Source organism: Misgurnus anguillicaudatus, chromosome 9 (assembly GCF_027580225.2).
Source record: "Misgurnus anguillicaudatus chromosome 9, ASM2758022v2, whole genome shotgun sequence".
Taxonomy (NCBI): Eukaryota; Metazoa; Chordata; class Actinopteri; order Cypriniformes; family Cobitidae; genus Misgurnus; species Misgurnus anguillicaudatus.
Window position 1 is genome coordinate 12957878 of NC_073345.2, and position 6464 is coordinate 12964341.

The window sequence follows — 6464 nt, forward strand, 5'->3', positions numbered from 1 at the left end:
AAATTAAACTAAACGTGCAAATTTACCTATATGGCACGTTGGCATTTCATTATTCTTAATTAATTCTTATTTTTATATCTTCTACGGACTAATTTTGACTGAGATATATTTTTTTTTATTCAGCATTTCATTAAGCTATGTTGTGACATTGGTCCAATAAGTTACACAGTAACAAACAGAACCGTGCGTGCGTGAGAGAGTAAGCTGAAATGTTTAGTGTACGAACGCCACCTGCAGGCCTATAGGCCATACTTTTTTTTTGATATTATCTAAATTCAAAATTAGTATTCACATAACACTAGGTGTCACACCAAAATGGCATTGTATGACTACAATTCCTAAATAAATGTAAAGAGGACAATAGTTAATACTTAATTTATTATTCTTCAATTCAATCTTTCGTTCAACAATCATTCTTAAAGGAACAGTTACCCTAAAATGAAAATTTGTCAGCAGGCTATTCAGTAATGTCAGTATGTCATTCAAGCACCTAGTGGCTTTCTTAGTTCTTCTGATCCAAGTGTTTTTTTATGTTTTTTTTTTCTGGTTTCAGTGGGAGTGGATGGTGATCATTACTTAAAGTTCAAGAGAACACAAAAGTGTCATTAAATAATAATGGAACTACTCCAAGTGTCCTGAAACCATATTAATAGGTTTGGTGAAAAACAAACTACAATTTGTATCATTATCTGTGGCCATTACACATTGTTTTAAAGGAAACATCCTAAACCTGTGTTAACAATGCATTTCATGCAGGGAGAATGCATATGGAGAAAAGGGCAGTTAAGAACTTTCATCAAATAGTAGATTATGTGACCCAGTCTCTGAAAACCCAAGCTGAAGTATTTTTTTTAATTTACTGTTACATAAAATCATCCTGCATTATTTAAAGAACATTTTGTGATTTGTAATTTTCTTTATCTTTAATCGAATAAACACTTGATGCCTCAAAAAGTATACAAAGTTCACGGCATAAACACATCCAAGAGTTTTGCTTGAAGCCATAGTGGGATCTAGTTTGCCATTGTTGTTATAAACCTTAAAAACGTTCATAAATGAATGCTTTACTGGTTGCACACCAGTCTGTTATTTGGTGGAGACATTTTAAACATGACAAGGCTCAGAGTAAAACCAGACCAGAGTGGCCTCTTGGATGGTCCTTGGCCATTCAATGGTTACCAGACCTTCAGTATGAGACTATATTCCCATGTGCTAACAACACACATATTATTATCATACAATAATACATATTAATACACCCAAAGAAAAGCCAAAACCCACCATGCTTTTAACTATCTGCTGTGACAGCTTGAACTGCCCACTAAGAAACAGAAAGAGAAAAAATAATGAATGAATGAAATTAATGTAATTAATGTTCAACTCTGTCATTATACATTTCAGATTAAAATAATAATGACTTTAGGATGCACATAATCAATATAATATGAATCGTACACTGAAAAAATAATTAAATTAAATTTACTTAATTTTTCTTTTGCAAGTTTTTGCACTTATGTTTAAGTAAATTTCACTTTGTGAAGATTTATTTAAAAAAGCTGATTTAAATGAACAAAAAACAAAAAGTAGAATTTACTTAAGTTTGCTAAGTAAAGTTAAATTACACTGTAAAAAAATATGTGATGTTTACTTAAAATGTGCAAAAGCAGTCCCATGCAAAGCATGCTGGGAAGTACAAGTTCACTGCCTAGATAGTTATATTTACTTAAATAATTCAAGTAGTTTCAACACAAAATGATTTCCTTCATAGATATTTAAGTGGATTTTACATGATACAATTAAGGACAATTTTTCATCTGTTTAATAATTGCAGCTACTCAAGACTTTTTTTGAAAGATGTGGAAATTTATACTAAATACGAAAAAATCCAAGGCACTCAAGTGAGAAAAATATTAAAAAGCCTTTAAAACACTGGGCTACATACAAGATTTAAAAGGTTGATCTACCTTTTAAAATTTGTATGTAGCCCAGTGTATTAAAGGCTTTTTAATATTTTTCTCACTTGAGTGCCTTGGATTTTTGTGTATTTAGTATAATTATTTCCTCTCATCAAAAGAGCACCAGTGATTGGCACAAAGAAGACCAGTGTAGCACGCTCTGCTATTTCTCATATGTGGAAATTTATATTAGAAGAAATTTGGGTCATGTAGTAGAAATTGGTGTTTTTGATGTGCTTTTTTTGAGAGAGATCATTTGAAAAGTAATAAACAATGTATGCAGTTATTTATTGTATTAGGAAAGTACCAAAACAAAATTTGTCACATTTTACGAATGGTTTTAAATTATACAGTACCCCTGTATAAAGTAAAAAACAAAAAAGCTCCGAAAACATGTAATATTTTAAAAGTAGGCCTACTAAATTTTTTTGTAATTCTTCTTCTCTTTTTTCTTCTTTAGTAACATATTTGATTAATACCTCCTGTTCATGTGGCATTGAACAAAATAAGATTTTTGATATTTAATGTCGTTATTCAATAATGAAATAAACTCAAACTAAACTGTGTTCGACTTCACGTGGCACCTAAAGTTTTTGCGGCGGCGAGTGTCACGTGACATAATCACAAAACCCTTATGACAAGAGCGTTCCATGAAATTTCGAATTTATGACGACACAATAGTAAGTAGCTCTCAGGCTTCTGTTCTGTCATTTCATGGCAAGTACTGTATCTGAACGGTCAAATTACACAGTTTGACATTTGGTAAGTGGTGAAAAGAATAATATTTAAATGTTAAATCTTTGTTAGCATCACAATATAACTTAGACACTTGTAGAAAGCTTGAAATGTTTCATTTATTTGACATGAGATTAGACTGTAAAATGTAAGACATGTAAAAGCAGATACACGAATAGCCTAGGCACTATATAAAACTCGATCGTTTAAACACGAATAGCCTACTATATAAAACTCGATCGTTTAATATTGAAGGGATAGTTCCTTAAATAAAAGCTGTAGTTCGGTGTGATTTTTTTAAGTTATGCAAGGTGTAACGTTAGGCCTACAGAGTGCGAAATTTGACTGACTTTTTTTAAAGCTTTTTTTTATTTAACAATTTTAAGACAACAATGAACAGATACAGGGGGTAGACGGACATCACAATTTACAAAACATACAATACAATCAAATATACTTAACAACAGAAGTATATTAAACGTTTTTTGAGCTTTTGAATTTAAAGGCTTTGTCAAACTGTCAAAGAATTTGAAAAGGGACTTAATGTCTGTGGCAAACATTCTAAAATTAGGTTTAGAATGAATGGATCTGGCTTGAAATTTGACGGACATGTCAAGAGAGTTTTTCGTTACTTATGAGGTGTTACACGACGAGACTCACCATCTAGCAAAAAAAATTATAGTTTGGAAATATGTGTAATATTTTATTTATTTATTTATTTATTTATTTATTTATTGCTGCAATTACTTGCTATAGAAAACAGACGGCTAATTATTCCGAATAATTTCGTGATATAGGGTTGCATCGTTGTTTCTGTGATCCTTCATGTTTTACTTGCCATTCTGTCCCCTCTTTTGTAATGGACATTTATTAAAACTCCACCCACTGCCTGTTTGTTGTCATGGTTATTGATTGTCTTTGCTTGGAGGTTGGTTCTTATCACATACACCCTGCCTGTTATTAGCTTGTTCACTTGTCAGTCTGTGGTGCGTTTCCCAAAAACACCGTTTGCCAGCTGTGGTCGCAAGTTCCATCGTTTCAGCATAGTTCAAAGATTCGAGTGTTTCCCCAAACCATCGTTCCAGCGGACATTTGGAAACTTGTGTGGTTGTAATTACAGCTGTTGAGCTGTGGTTAGAAGCATATAGACTGGTATTGATCATGATTATATCAATCATTCTAAATATATACAAAGTCCAATTTACGTCTTTTAGTTTGCGAACAGAATTAAAGTGTTGTTTTTAAAACGTGCGCATGCGTATAAGCCTACAGGCTTTAAGCCCCTGGGGAATGCCTTGCAGGAGTGACGTAAGAGGGAACTCGGGCATTAATGAAATTAAAACAATACGATAACAAAATCAGTCTTCTGATGCAATTTACGTTATTTAACAGAAAAAATCTGACATTAAATCGATTTAAACAGATTAATTAGTACTCCACCTCCCACGTGACATCATTAAAGGTGCAGTGTGACAGAAAGCAAAATAATATACAAAACTATATTATCAGGGGTGTACAAAAACCTTTCATAATGAACTGTTATGTGTTTATTACCTTAGAACGAGACCATTTTATCTACATACAAAGAGGGTTCCCTTACATGGAAGTCACCATTTTGTGCCGCCATTTTTCTACAGAAGCCCTTAACGGAATTTTTTTTTACTAAGTTGTCTCCGACGATGACATATTGGTCCGGTGGCAGCTACCGTAGCTTCTCTATGTGTTTCAAAAGCAAGGGGTGAGCAGTGGACTACGCCGTTGGTTGCAATGCGCAACCTCAAAACCGCTAAAATTTACACACTGCACCTTTAACTATGTTGTTGAACCATCACAGTTCAAACGATGAATGTGTAACAAAGTTACTATGTTTTCGAGAAACTGCATCGTACTATGGTGGTTCAGGCAGCAGCGAGTTAGGTCGTTGTTCGTGTGCAGTAATTACAGAAAAGAATAAGTAACATGACATAAATAGACATAATGTTGAATAGATAGGTGATATGGGTATAATGTGATATGAAAGAAATATAACAATTTCTCTCTATTATTTTTCTTAAAGGCACCAAGACCCAATGAATTGGAGTTGGAGCCATTGTTCTGTACGAAATTCTGTAGTGTGTGGAAGACTTACAATGCAATGATGAAATTCATGTATATCTATATTCTTTATATTTCTTGTTATGGGGTTTATAAGCAATGTAATAAAATGTTTATGTCCTTAATGTGTTGAGTTGTCTTGCACGGTATTTTGGACTGCTTTTTTAGTTTAATGTTTTTAGTTTAAAGGAATAGTCTACTCATTTTCAATATTAAAATATGTTATTACCTTAACTAAGAATTGTTGATACATCCCTCTATCATCTGTGTCCGTGCACGTAAGCGCTGGAGCGCACTGCGACGCTTCGATAGCATTTAGCTTAGCCCCATTCATTCAATGCTACCATTTAGAGATAAAGTTAGAAGTGACCAAACACATCAACGTTTTTCCTATTTAAGACGAGTAGTTATACGAGCAAGTTTGGTGGTACAAAATAAAACGTAGCCCTTTTCTAAGCGGATTTAAAAGAGGAGCTTTATTGTATGGCGTAATAGCACTTTTGGGAGTACTTGGACTCGCCTGAAAAGTCCGCTCCCCTTCTCACTCTAATAATGGGAGAGGGAGGGTGTTACTGCGCCGAGTCAAAGTACTCCCAAAAGTGCTATTACGCCATAAAATGTAGCTCCTCTTTTAAATCCGCTTAGAAAAGCGCTACGTTTTATTTTGTACCACCAAACTTGCTCGTATAACTACTCGTCTTAAATAGGAAAAACGTTGATGTGTTTGGTCACTTCTAACTTTATCTCTAAATGGTACCATTGAATGAATGGGGCTAAGCTAAATGCTATCGAAGCGTCGCAGCGCGCTATAGCGCTTACGTGCACGCACACAGATGATAGAGGGATGTATCAACAATTCTTAGTTAAGGTAATAACATATTTTAATATTGAAAATGAGTAGACTATTCCTTTAATGTTCTTTTTTGTTTTAATTATTATTTTTTTCACCTGGTGTTAGAACATAGTGATACTTTTAAGCAAGAAAAAATCCCAGGAAAGAGAACTATTGATTTTTTGTAATTAATTTTTGTGAGTGTGACCTTATTTACATGACATGCTATAAGTTAAAGGACAACTTCGGTATTTTACACTTAAAGCCCTGTTTTCAGATCGTTTATGATGAAATAGAATTTCAGTCAAAACCGTTCTATTTCATCATAAACAATCTAAAAACAGGGCTTCAAGTGTAAAATACCAAACTTGTCCTTTTAGCTTCGTCTTTGTTTTGAAAATATGACCTCTAGTGGTGAAATTCTACATATTGTGTCTTTAAGTTACTCTGTGTAATTACATTCTTATTAAATAAAAAGTATTTCTCTTTTGTGCAGTCACATTTACGTTTCACTGCTAGTTGTATATACCTGTATGTGGGAAATACATTTTTGAAATCAAAGGATCAGAAATTATAATTATAAGGCTGTTTTGTTTTATTTGTTACGCATACATGCATATTAAGCTAGAATTTTACATTGTGACGGACATCAATACACAAGATTGCTAGTCCTTCTTTCAAGCAGTGTTACAAAAACCTATACAACAAGAAATTGTAAAAGACACTGGAAATATATTGACAAATACTATTCTGCTTCTGACAGCATCATGTTTTTTTTAGTCATGAAACAGTGTGTTCAACATGTCAAAGTGGTTTTGCGGACGACATAACACGATAGAAAAATAAAA